General features: G+C 44.9%; 1 pseudogene; it reads right to left on the bottom strand.

Moving 5' to 3' along the window:
• Window positions 1–8,835: 8,835 nt before the first annotated feature.
• On the bottom strand, window positions 8,836–12,985 carry LOC136488693 (uncharacterized; annotated as a pseudogene).
• Between the last annotated feature and the right edge of the window lie 1,452 nt (window positions 12,986–14,437).

Genomic DNA, 14,437 nt, shown 5'->3' with positions numbered 1-14,437 from the left:
GGACAACCTAGAAAACCACTAATAGGAAGAGACTCCGCAGAACGAGGCCATCAGCTGCTCAGGTAAACACTCCATCTTCTCAAAATGATATCCCATTGTTGACTTCGTTCCTTCATAGTTATCGAGCATTGTGTCCCAACCTGCCCTGGGTGCGGAACTGCTATCCTAGGCACTCAACTCAGCATCAACAGAACCTCCATCGGCTGATCCATGAAAGGAGCCGATTTCGGTTGAAATAACTGATACTTCCACAACAGCAGAAAATGTGAGTTTTATCCTTGATGCTTAATGGGGCATTTTCTTCAACTTCTTTCATTTAGTCTTTTATCCTTCATCTGACTTCTTACTGCATCAGATACTTCTTGAGGGAACACCTGTGCAAAATCGGGAGCCTGACAGTCCGCTCAACGATCCTATCGACGTTGAAGGTGGTCTTGTTGCCGTCAACACTCAGACTGTTGATTCCCCAGTCCAGCAAACAACTGATGGTAAGGGAGTTATTTGCTCAATTTATCTCTCACAGCAAACATGAACTAAAAATCTTTCGATGTTTGCAGATGCCGATGTTGAGATTCCTGAGCCGATTCAACCAGATATTACTGGTGTATCGTCAGTTGTTCCTCCCCTTTGGATAGAAGCTACCACGGAAAAGGTATTGTATCTCATTTTACTTGTTCATTCTATTATAAACTGATCCGATCCTTCTAATCAAGATTTCCTCGCATATGTAGGCACCCAACCTTCCAGCTCTGAGCTATTCTTTTGACCTTGGGGAATATATTGATGAGGATGAGGTCAGTTTGTCAGCCACTTCTTCTAAGGAAGCTTTGTCAGAAGAGACCAGAAATCAGCTAAGAGATATACTGCCAATGTTTGAGAAGAATATAGCCGACTTGGTCCAAAATATTGACGTAACGCAGAGAGTCTTCCTGGCCATTAAGGGTAATCCATCCCCAGTTCTCTCCAGAGTCTTGTCATCTTTGTCTATTTTTGAAGATCGGGCCCTGAAGGTGAAGAAGACTCAGAGGAACTTGTCCAATCGTGAAACCTTGCTGGCCAAGGGGAACTCCAACAGGCAAGAGGCTAAAGAGCTGACACAATTAATTGATAGCTTGAAGAACTCCTCCCTCAGACCTGATCCAGAGTTGTCTCAACTAGAAATCAAGCATGCAGAGCTTGAAAAGGAGCTAGAAAACGTGAGGGCTGCCATTGATCATCGCAAGTCCGCTCTGGCCCAAATACCAGATGCCATCAAACAGAAGAAACAGGAATCGCTGGCCAAAGTTAGAGAGAGCAAAGCCATCCGAAGTAGCTTTGAGAATATTCCTAGAACAGCCAAAGAAGATAAGCAACAGATTGCAGAGGCTGATATTTCCCGGCTAGAAGTACTGAAAACCATCTAGGATGTTCTAGACTTGTAATCTATATGTTGACATGTATCTTGTATGGAATCAGTGATGACCATATTTGCGTTGCCTCTTTGTATTCTTTTGTTTTGGCTAAGGAGCTGATTTGAAAACAGCCGATTCCATCCTCTCAATCTTAATCCAATTAAGTCCAAAAACACGACTTTTATTAAGAGAACCCTTCGATTTTCTACCTTTAGTTGCCCAACGTCGTATCCTCGTCGGCATTAGAGAAGTGGCGCTTCGCCTTCTATTAATTGTGGTTGGCTTTTGCGCATCCCGAGGCATCCGCCTCTTCACTTCACGTCTTCAAATACCAGCCGAGGGCTTTGGCCTCGAACACATCTCCATTCGCAACTGTTCCTTTGCTTTCCTCCACCTACCAAAACCCTATAGCGGTTTTCTTTCTCCTTTCCGCAGATCCGATCATCCTTCATGGCCGGCGAGGACAATTGAGGCAAGCACGCGGCGGAGGAGATCCCGGAGGAGGACATGCCGATGAACCAGCGTCTTCGACGCATGAGGTGAGATTGACACTTCCTGGTTATGATGATGAAGTGTTTTGACTTGCCTATAGGTTTGTTGTGAATGATAGTCTTTGTCCCCTTCCCAGGGCCGGCGAGCCCTCTGATGCGGCATCTTCTGCGCCTGCCTCATCGTTAGATTCCTCCGACTCATACAACGGTGATGATGCCCGACGCTTCCTCCGAGAATGGAGGGCGGCCCAGAACCGCTATTCCGAGGCAACTCAGGAAAATGGCCAGTTTGAGATCTGTCTCGGGGTCTGTCAAACGGCCCTTCATGCTACCGAAGAGGAGGCCAATGCTGTTTGGGCACGGCTGGCCAAATCTGATGCCGCGGTGGCAAGTAAGATGAGTCCCATGAATGCTCCCATTCTAATTTCCACTGCTTTTATCTTGATAATTTCTCTATTCCTGTTATTGCCAGCCCTGATGGTGCAGCTGGAGTCTCTCCAACTGGCGGCGAACGTGGTCGTGGATGCCGTCAATGCTCGGGGTTCCCTTCTCAACGCTCGTCTCCAAGACATCCTGGCTCACGTTCAGGAGATTGCCCTCCATGGCGTTTGTCATGGTGCATCGGTGGCGTTAACCGCGGCGCAAGTCCAGACTGGGTACGAGCTCCATGCCATGGAGACTGGTTTCCCAATGGGCGACGGCCCTGAGGAACATGAGGATCTGCTCGAAGAATTCATTATGGCAGCGGAAGCCATAGTAGACATCACATCCGCTCAGGATGTGGTGAACAAAGTCTTCGATTACATTGTATTCAGGGCGAACTAATGAATGAAATCTTCTGCTTTTCCATGATTGTCTTAGTGCAATGCCCTTGTGTATATCGTGAATGTCTTTGTTTTTGTTTTTGCTCTATAGGCGATACATATCGTATCGGCTTTCATATCTTCAGGTTTATTTTGGACTAGAGGCGATACCCTTCTGGTACCAGCTATTAGAGCCGATGACTGAATGGATCGGCTATCAAATGTTGATCAGATGCTAGGACAATGTCCCTTCAAATGTTTTGATCTCCTGATTTGGTCAATGTTAGGACCTTAGTTTTTCCTTTGATCAGTCTAGCATCAACCATGTTTTGATCTTCTGGGAAAGGATTATCATCAACTTTCATTTTTCGAGGCATATCAAATTTGAGCTTTCCTTGCTGAATAGCCCTCTGTATATGCTGCCGGAAAATTCTGCATTCATTAGTGGAATGAGAAGTAGCGTTATGGAACTTGTAGAACTTCTTATTCTTCAACTGATCAGGGGGCAACATAACATGACCATTGGGCAACTTGATCTGCCCCTTCTCAAGCAAGAAATCGAAGAGCTTGTCTGATTTGGTGACATCAAAGTCATAACTCTCCTCGACTCCTCTTCCCCAAGGATTTGGCACCATTATTGTTTTCTTGCCCCAATTCCATTCAGCCGCAGCAACCTCTTCTTCTTCATCTTCATAGCCGTCATCGACTGAGTATGGATTGTAAGCTTCGGCCACTGTGATATTCTTCTAAAATAGGGTATCTCTGCGCATACTCTAGAATTGGCTATGACCAGTGGGGCATGAGGCAGAATCATGCAGGCCGTAGAAACAACAATAGACTCGACGACCCTAACTTATTACTAATATCAGTGGGGCATGAGGCAGAATCATGCAGGCCGTAATACAATAATAAGATCATGGGGCTAACACATCTTTCAACCTATCGCTACTTCAACGGTCTGGTGACATGAACTGTTCGTGAAAGCACTTGATATCGGCTAAAATAGCCGATTCAGGCATAGCGCACAGTTAAAGTCATGCCCTCTCAAGAACAGATCTACCAAGTAACGATCCCCACTCCACAGTGCTAACACTAGGGTGTAAGGTAGATTCACACAGGCCGTGATAACGGGCCATGAAACGGTTTTCGCTAGCCAATAGATCTACTCAAAATCAAACACGCCTTAACCGCACGCTATGCACGATCAAGATTGATATAAAACAGCCGATAAAACGTAACTCATCGTTTAAAGTGCAGATTATATCAAATTCAGATTAACAAACGATGGGTTAAAAAGGATATAAGGCCGATCTAGATCAATCCCAATTGGGCGACGTGATATTGTTATAATTAAATAAATAATGGAAGCAATAAGCAATATCGGCAACTTAATGAATCTATCTGAAGGAACGTCACCCTTAGATAGAGCCGATAACTTGACCTTAATCTAGTTCGAGCAGTGGAGGTCGACCGGATCGATGCAGCCGTACTTGAACTAGACAAGAGTCGATAACTAACTTATACCAGAGTCGCAGTGGAGGTCGACTGGGTCGATGCAGCCGTACGAACAGAGGTATAAGCCATGACGGTACTTACAGACAAGCAGTGGAGGTCGACCGGATCGATGCAGTCGTACTTGCTAAAGAACTCGCCGAGATCTACTCTACTCCTACTCCTAAAGGGTGGCCGGAGCCGAAAAAGTATGTAACTTGTATTTGATTGATTGTGTGTTCTTTACAATAGCCGGGGTTTGATATTTATACCCGGAGCCTAAAAACGAATCCTACTCGAGTACGACTCAGTACAATCTTTGGTACGAAGAAAACATTCCTATTTTAAGATAACTTGGACTCTAATCTTTACCCCTTTTGTAGAGTCCCACATGTATCTTCTCGATGCCAATCATATCTTCTCATCGTTATCTGCTGACGTTATTTAAAGAGAATCAGCAGACATCGACTCCTTGATTGGCACAATCTTGGAAGCCTGCGAGTTCCCACGCTCTTCTCCCAAATTTTGGTGTAAACATTTTGTCCTAAGAATGTTTTGACGCTACATCATTAACGAACTGTTCTATGGAGTGATTTGCTGATTTCGCTTGAGCTCTGGGAGCATTAGCAATTCCTGTATTTTTCACACCGCTCAACAAATTGACCTCCACAGCTTTCAATTTTTTTTTGCAAGTCCACAGTTAGTTTTAGTTTTTAGAACGATGGCTACATTGTATATTGCCATAGCTGATCAACTCTCTTTTGTGGTATACATGCATAAAGTCATAATATTAATTTTAGGCTGCCCTCCGTCACCTCTCGCGCTCGTCATCGACTCGCGTGCGGCCGCGCGAAGCAAGACACGGTGGCTAGGGTTAATTTGAGCGCCGCCACTCCCAGTCGCGTGCGCCGCCCGTCCCCATCTCCCTCCATCGTCCCGCGAGTCCCCTTCGTATCATCAACGTTGCGCGCACTCCATCCTCTTGCTCGCAAGGTAAGCCATGGCGGCTATGCATGGTTTGAGCTCTACCCTCTCCTACTCATGCTCCTCTACTCATATGTCTTCCAAACAGTGTCCGGGAATTCCTCCCCGATGGGGCTACTGTCACCTGGCGGGGAGAGGGTGGCATGTGCATGGAAGAAATTCCCTTTGGGATCTAAATACATGTGCTTTTTTCACCCCTGCATCCAAAGGACCCTTTGGGGTCTGTTGGCATGAACCTTTTCTTTGGAAAGGGAAGAACCTTGTTCCTGCCAGCAAGTATAATCTTTGGACGATTGTTGCTTTTTCAGATGTCTCTGATAACGAGTAAATTTCTTGCACAGTTAGAGAACATGAAGGCTGGCAGTGTTGGGAAGGAGCTAACTAAGAGGGGTGGTGCTGATCTCTCAAGAACCTCAAAGAAGGATAAAAGAACTGATGATCTCACAAGGTCAAAAAATAATATAACTGATTGTGCAAGAAGCTCGAACAAGAATAAAAGAACTGATGATCTCACAAATAGGAAGAAGAAGAAAAAAAGAACTTGCACTGGTGGAAGAAAGACAAAATCATCGATTTCAGGTGTTCTCAATGAGGATCCATTTGGGGATCTAGACTCCATGGGCTACCCGAAGAAGGATATGCCAGGTGGCGACTTGGTTTTGGTCAATAGTTTTGAAGATACTTTTGGTGACATATATCGTGGTGGTGTCTGGAGTGAACTCAGTGAAACAGTTTCTTCCAACATATCTCAAAATGTTGTCTCTCGCTTGCTTCATTCTATGGGGGAAAAAAGGATTTTTGCATGCACCGGATTTTTTATTGAATGGGATGGGTCTGCGACTATTTTAACTTCAGCTAGCTTGGTCTCAAATTTTGTTGGTGACAAGAAGATTGCTGAGAAATTGAGGATTGAAGTGTTGCTTCCAAATAAAGAGCGCAGAGCAGGGGCATTACAGCATTATAGTTTGCATTACAATGTTGCTCTAGTCAATGTGAAGGATTTCTGTGCTCCGCATCCAGCAAATATTCAACTGATGAAGCGTAATCATTCTCATACATTAGTAGCCGTCGGGTGTGCCTTTGAATCTGGCATATTAATGGCTGCAAGTGGGCAGCATACAGAGATGTTGGGCATACTTGATTGCAAACTGCTTCAATACTCCACATGTAAAATAACTAAGGCCGGGATTGGAGGGCCCCTCGTTGATTCTGACGGGAAGTTTATTGGGATGAACTTCTGTGGCATGGACTCCTATTGCATGAGCTTTGATGACGAGAAAGGAACTTGGACCCTGTTCCTATCGTCGGATGTGATTCTTGATGTCTTGGCATATCTCAAAACAAAACCGACTGCTGCTGAAGTTGGCCTTGATGTTTATGCATCTAGTGTGCTTGACTGGGCTATCGATGGAGACGATAGCAGCGTTCACCCTAACAGGTATTCTCAGTTCTGAACTTCTAACGTATCGTAACAATGCTCCGCATAGTCTTTTGAATTACATTACATTTATGTGCAAAATTTTGAACAGGTGGCCTGTGCCCAAGGCAAAGTATTACCCACCTCAACTTATCAGCGGAGAGTTTAGGCATACTAAACATACTAAGTATGGAAAGCGATCAGAACGCATCCGCCCTCCCAAGCTGAAAATCATCACTGGAATGAAGTGTTGGGCCCTTTAGAAGTCAGTACTCTGCTGGAGTGCTATTGCTGTTTCCTAGCTGGTTAATCTGTTTTGAGCTGGCTTTTCTTGAGAAGTAATATGAAGCGACCTGTTGCGCCTTGTTTATTAGGTTATCACATCGACCCATTATCTATATCTTGTAATATATTTGTGCTTTATATATGCTGTCACGCTTTTCTAGCGTTTCGTTGTATAGTATCACTTGAGTTATACTGTCATTCCCCCAAGCGAAGACCATGCATTCAGCTGTGCCATGTTTCATCACGTAGAGTTTATTCTCTTAGCGAATTAGTTGAAGTTTAGGGCCATTGTCGTGCTTCCATGATTGTGATTACATTGACTCTTCGTAAGGTCAGAGCGAGGGAATGGTTGTGCCACTTTGAGAATCGACTTTAACAAGGTTGGATATAAGCATAAAGGAAGCAACAAAGAATCTGTCTGTACTCATCTGGTATAACAGTGATGCATTATTCCAAAAGAAGAAGAACATTAGGTTGCCCTCTTCTCCTTAATTTTCAAGTCCACCGTTTCCATCCAATTGGATGAAACTTGAACCATCAAAGCACTAAGTGACACGACAAACTTATATTGTCAAATTGTACAACATTTCTTCTGAATGGTCCACCAAGTTGTTATCGAGAAGCGTTGCTCGCCTGGATGCGAAGAATTCATTATTATGATCGTGAGGACTAATTAGCTCTATGTAGCACACAAATGTGAGGGCGGGACAAACAGGATCGGTTATTCGTTGCTCCAATCGGTCATGTTTGTGAGCCGCAAAATTAAACGCAGGGGAAGAAGGGTAATTAGGGCATGTAGGTCGTCTCTAAGAGCATCGAATCTGGTATACAGACACCTAAAAGGACATATCATACAATGGATAGATTGTTTCACTATCTCCAAACTATTTAATGCTTTGTATGTAGCCAAGATCAATCATGAACACTATTTTGTATATCATTGTATTGCTATTTGATAGAAAACCCACAAGCTTCAGTCATTAACACTATTTTGTATACCATTGTGTTGCTATTTGATAGAAAATAAATAAGCTTAAATAAGATGAACACCATTACAAAACTTTTTTAAATCGTCAATATAAATAATACATTTTATCTTTGTGTTACTTGTCTTGAAAAGATCCAATGCACTCTCTCGATGCCACACTTGGAATACATGTCTATGAGCGCATTATTGACGAAAGCACATGAAGCATCCATCTTAATCCGTTGCCTGTTCATGTAAACCATCACCCATCCTCACCTAGCTTTGCATCGGCTGTGATCACGCATGCTCACCAAGGTGAACTCATCTGCAGTTCTGCACTCACATTGCTATGCTGCATCTCATGGAACATTTCCAATGCCTCCCTGAACTGAGCAGCCTGCTCATAACCATCAATCATCGCGATCCATGATACTGTCTCTCTCTGAGGCAGTCAGGCATACCATCAAACCGATCTCTTGCTTCATCAACCTGGCCTCCGAACACTCCTATCACTTGCATGCCGTCGAACAACTTCCAAGCTGAGTTCATATCAGCACTCTGCGTACATATCAACCAACGTGTTCTCCACCCCGAGGTCTCTGAGCACGCTCGCCGCCCCCGGCCGCGTACGCTCAGGGTGTTTTTCGTAAAAGATGCAACAACGAAGAGACGGGGCTAAGGGACCCGTTGTACATGCCCTTAGGATTGTTGGGCCACATCTAGGCCCTCGGCCGTAATAGCCACCTCTAGCTTGTTCCATGCATTGATAGATAGAGGCCAGTGAGTCAGTGACCGTGAGTACTTGACCGAGAGGCGGACGGACTCCAATAGACGAAGACTCTCGCCAGCCTTGCCCTCACAGTAGCAAACGATAATGATATCTCACGGACGTCTGTCTCGTGACTACCGTCCCGACGTTATCATTATCCACTCATTCACTCATACGCAGACCCCGTCCCGCGTCGCATGCCCGCTCTACGTTGCGCGCCCCCGCTCGCGGGACGGATTACGCCGGCGCCTCCCCCGCTCGTGCCGCCCGCCCTCGCTGGACAGACTCCGCTCGCCCGCGCCGTCCGAACTCGCACCTTCTGTCGAGGTAGCGCTCCATCCGCCTGCCGCGGCCACTACCAAGGTTCGTGCCATCGACGAGCTCTGTAGCGACGACCTCCGCGCACTTCGTGGCATCAAGCTCCGTGCAAGCGTCGAGCTCCACAAAGACGAGCTCCATTCGTCCAAGCAAGGTGACATTGCGCTGAAAGCGCATATTGCAAGCGTATGTTTTAAGTGTTTCAGTTATTTCAGAGGTATGTTGTAAATGTTCATGGATGTTGCAAAAGTAGATCGGGATGTTGCATATATTGCAATTGTACACTTATGTTGCAAACGTATGTCCCCAATATTTCATTTGTTTTTTCAGGCATGTGCTGCAAGTGTGTTTTATCTGGATGTTGCATAAGTTTCACATACATGTTGCAAGTGTTTCATTTGGATGTTGCGTATATTTTGCAATGGATACACATGTCTTTTTCTTGGGAGAAATTTCAATATTTGACCCTCAGTTCGCACGCCCCTCCAAATTTGACACTCAATTCATAAGCCTTTCGAAATATAACACTGGTCACGCCAATTCTTTGAATCTGAGTGATTTCTCTCATTTCCTCTTCTTTTCTAATTCTAATATATCTTGGGCACTATTTGGGGCACAGGAAAAGACCTTTCTGTCCCTCCCTCTAAAAAAAGAGCCTGGACGTCCCCTCAGGCCGTGCGCGCGCTCGGTACGGTCGTTCTGGGCGCCCCCTCCCTAGATCTCACGGTCCCTTCTCCAAGGGTCGTTCTTCTTTCCCAAACTGCACAGATCTAACATATATTTGATCAAAAATTAATGTAAACAAAGTACACATTATAATCAAATTTCAGGATAGAGAAAATAACCATCCAGATAATTTAAGAGTACAGGTTCACTGACAATAACCAAACATACATAAGAGGTTCCCTAGACAAAATTACCATCCACACATGAGAGATTCACTAGACAAAATAACCATCCAGACATAAGTTCACATAGACAAAAGAACCATCCAGCGCATGGGAATACAGAACCATACAAAGGACTCGTAACGTGGTTCTATGGTTATTCAAACATCGTTCTTTTTCCCCTTCCTTGGAGTGAGCTTTTTCTTCAAATCTAGGCGCTTTCTTGGAGTGCTCACAGCATTACTTGTCCCTTCTCCAGTTTAACTGAATAACATGAAAAATGGAATGGTTCAGTAGATGACCAAAGGTAAGTATGCACATGTTTAATTGGGCTTGTATTGAAGCATTTTACCTTCTTGTCACAGCTCTTGGGCTTGTAGTGATCTGATTTCTCCCTCCATGTTCCACCATTGTTAATTGCATTTGGCTAAAAATAAGACTACAAGTTTAGCCCAAAATAAGAGATTGTACAGATCCAAGTAAATGATCAGTTCATAGAATATCACCTTCTTGTAACACGTCTAGGGCTAGTGTTCATTTGACTTGCCATGGTTGATGCCACAGGTCCAGGACTGTTATTCACTGGATTTTCTTCCACATTAACCTTCTGCCTTTTGGATGGAATTGGAGCCGCCTCACCTTTCGTGCAACCAGCAGGCCTACCTATCTTCCCTTTCCTGGCTCGACTTTTCCTGTAAATGTATAATTGAGATAAGTTGAAAATATGAAGCAAGTGTGAGTTAGTTAAAAAAATGTATACACATTTACCTCTTCTTTGTTCCATTGAGAGGGCACTTTGGAGATGTCGTCCTATGGCCAAGATCCAAGCAATTTTTACACGTAAGCTGCCACATACCTTTGCCTCTGGTGGCCTTGTTTCCCTTGTTCCCAGTGCAGCTAGGAATTCTTTTTTTCCTTTGTCTCCCAACATCTCTCTTGCTGAGAGGTGGCAACACTTTGAATCCAGGATCCACTTTCACCCATTGAGACTTATCAGGTAGTGGTTTGATCACACCACCATAGGCTAGTCTAAAATGGTACACTGAATAGTAAGGATGCAGATACTCTTCCATCTTAGGATTTCTACGTGTGGTTATGAGTAACAAAGCATGTCCACATAGTTTCCCTGAGACTTGCCACTCTCTGCAGGTGCATGTGTGGTTTTGAATATCAACCACATGTCGTATGATCTTTTGTGAAGCAGTTACCTCTGTCACCTCTGCTTCATCCCTTCCACCTTCTTTGTGTTTCAAGTGACTCAACTGCCGACTCATTGCATATAGTTGGCGAACAATAATTGGCAGCATTACATGTCCTTCAAATTTCTCACCTATTCTTCTCCTTCTTGCATAAAGTTCCATGCACTTGGACCAAAGAGTGTCGGCAAGGTCAGCTATGGGAAGGTCCTTGATGTCTTTCACCCAATTGTTCCAAACCTCTGCCACATTATTGGTGATATGGTCACACTTTATTTCCTCTGAGAATTTGCTCCTCGTCCACTTCAACTTGTGATTTGCTTTCAACCATGGCTCAACCTTTTTATTCACTGCATACATCTTGTTCATTAAGTACTCGTGGTACTCTGGTTGGAAAGTCCTAGCCGTAGGGTACATTCTCCCAAATGCATGCCCTTGAAACATCTTGCTAAAATTCTTCATCAGATGGACAAAATGTTCTGCCCAAGGGTACACCTTCTTCACTGCATTTTCTAGGCCCTTACAAGCATCTGAACATATAGCTAGGTGAGGTGGATTTCCACTTGTCTTTTGCGGCTGCTGCATAAACCAAGTCCAATTATCAGTAGTCTCACCATCAAAAAACCCAAATGCAACTGGAAACATCCAGTTATACCCATCTAGTGCGGTAGCTGAAGGCATGTGGCCATCCCATCTACCATTGAGAGTCGTTGAGTCAATACTCAAAAATGGCATACAACCATTTAGGAAACCATCAATGCTGGGTTTCAGACAATAAAAAAAACTAAGGAAAAATACACCTTCCTTTGTATGCACAATATCTATCTCTACAACACTTCCTAGCATTCTGAGCTCAATCTCTGCCTTGAAGTTGAACAAATATCCAAAACTTTCTTCCCATGTACCAAAAAATTGTTGTTCTGCCACGTCCTTACCGAGGTGCATGGTTGAATAGCCTATTTTCACTTGATACTTCTCCTCTAACTCTTCTTGTATTTTCTTGGCACCCATGTTTGGATCCTTCTTTAGAAGAGGAATTGCTTTCTCTGCCACCAAATGGTATGTTGCCATCTTGGTCCTCACTCTCCCTGTAGAAGGACAAAATTGCTTTTCTTTATTCAATGTAATCTGTAAAATTAAAACAAACATGTTACCAACCTTGAAAAATTAAAATAGACATGCAGGACAAATAAAAGTACATAATATATTAAGTTAGCATGTTGTCTGTGAAAAAGTGTTAGTACCCTGACTTGCTGCTTATCTCGCATCAGCCTTGCTACAATAGACCATGGACAACCCTCAGCTTTGCAGTACCCTCTGAACAAATCTTTGCAAGATTTCTGTGTTCCAAGTTCAAACTGTCACATTATACCATGTTACCTTACTACAACTCGAAATTCATCCATACTAGGATATATGGTTCCAACTTTCATTGGAAGGTTTTCTCTGTCATAGAACACAGAATCCTCACCAAGTATATGATCATCAACCAACAACTCTCCATCCTGAAGCTCAAGATCATCAACGTTACTTTCATTCTCCTTTTCAGCAGCCATCCTAGCTTGCTCAGCTCTCTCATCCTCTGCTCTAAGGCCAACAAACTCATACATTGCTTCCTCATCCAACAGGGAGTGCAGCCCCAATCTGATCTTCTGCAAGAGGAATTATCTCCAGACTATCCCAATCAATTAGAGGAGAAACAACTGCCTCATTGTTGCAATCCCCTTGTCTCGCGGCATTATCATGCCCCACATTGCTCACTACTGCCTCTGTAACAGCTGAGTTCGAAATCACATCTACGGGTTTGTCCACAATATCAACAAACAAGAACAATTTCTTATCATCCATCCTTTCAGAAAATGCAAACGCAACTTCTGCATCATCCACCAATTTTATTTCTCCACCACCACTCATATCAAATTCATGTATTATAGGCTGCTGGCCCCTTCCCCAATTCACCCTAGCTTCCAAGTCCTTTTGTAGCATCTCTAAAGTATAACATCCACAGCCCATTCAAACAATTTTCGTGGCGCATCAACAGAGCAACCATTATTCAACTTAGCAGTGAACTGACAAAACTGAACACACAACCTAAATGCCCCATCCGGATCCGGATCGATTCTACCATGTACCAACAAAAAAATTAAGAGAGACACAATATCAACCTTGTGCCCCCCAAAACAGCAAGATCTGCATAACAGAAAATAGAGGGATTTAGGATTGGAGCCATTACCCTGGAGGAGCCATGAGACTGCGGAGGACACTGGCGGCGGCTAGTGGAGGGTGGAGGCCGGCGACGCGCTGCGGCAGCCTATAGCAGCGGCCCAAACCCTAGCGCCCCGACAGCCTGCGCGCGGGTGGAATGCTCTGTGAGTGAGGGCTATGGCGGGCTGCTGGAGATGTGTGGAGCTGGTGGTCCTGTAGGAGTGGTGCTGCCCGACGGTGGTAGGTTACCGGCACCGGAGTTGACGAGCCCCGGGCGGCGGCGCTCGAGCATGTCCTGCTCCTGTCGCGAGTAGCGCGGCCGCGACTCCCCTCTACGAGTCGGCCCCGAACAGAAACCAAGCGCAACTCTTCTTTCCAAGGGGAGGGGGTAGAAAGGTCTTTTCGCGTGTCCCAAGCGGTGCCCAGGATTTATTGGAATTAAGAAAGGAGAGGAAAAAGCAAGAATCCCTCAGATTCAAAGAATTGGAATGCCTAGGGTTATATTTCGAAAGGCTTACAAATTGAATGTCAAATTTGGAGGGGCGTGCGAACTGAGGGTCAAATATTGAAATTTATCTGTTCCTGGTGTTTCATACGTATGTTAAAAGTGTTTTTCATACGTATGTTGAAAGTGTTTCAATTGTTTTAGACGTATGTTGCAAGTGTTTCGTCCAGATGTTGTAAAAGTAGATCTATTATTGCACATGTTACAGTGAAACCCATCTGCAGCAGCCACCTGCTGCAGCTGCTACGCCCGCCTGCATGCGTGTGAGTGTGGAGGGGACGCCACTGTGCGAGCGTGGAACACCAAGCGGTGCGGGCACGGAATACAGTGCGGCGCAAACCCCCGGACATTTGGCCTGTCCAGACACCCGGACGCCAGACGTTCCGCAGTAGCAAACGTTGGCGTTCCCCTATCACGTGCATCAGTGGCACCATTTTTACTTCTTCGTCGTGTGGTTCGTCGTCTTGCCGCGCGTCGCGGGCTCTCGATATCTCTACCTCCAAAAAAAGTAAACAATGTCCTTGTATGTCTGCTTCTGCAAGATGGATTAATCTATCTGGGAACGCATTTGGAGTCAGCGGCGACGATGGATCCGAGTGTGTGGACTGTGGAGATCGAGTGGAGACAGGAGCAACTGATGAATGAACACGGTGGAGCGAGCAGTCGTCCCTGTTGATCTTATTGCGTCCATCCGTACGGCCAGGTCTCTTGGATGGTGATGCATGCGG

This window comes from Miscanthus floridulus, chromosome 10 (assembly GCF_019320115.1).
Source record: "Miscanthus floridulus cultivar M001 chromosome 10, ASM1932011v1, whole genome shotgun sequence".
NCBI classification, from domain to species: Eukaryota; Viridiplantae; Streptophyta; class Magnoliopsida; order Poales; family Poaceae; genus Miscanthus; species Miscanthus floridulus.
Note: the sequence above shows the minus strand (reverse complement) of the source record. Positions and strands in the feature narration are given on the sequence as shown.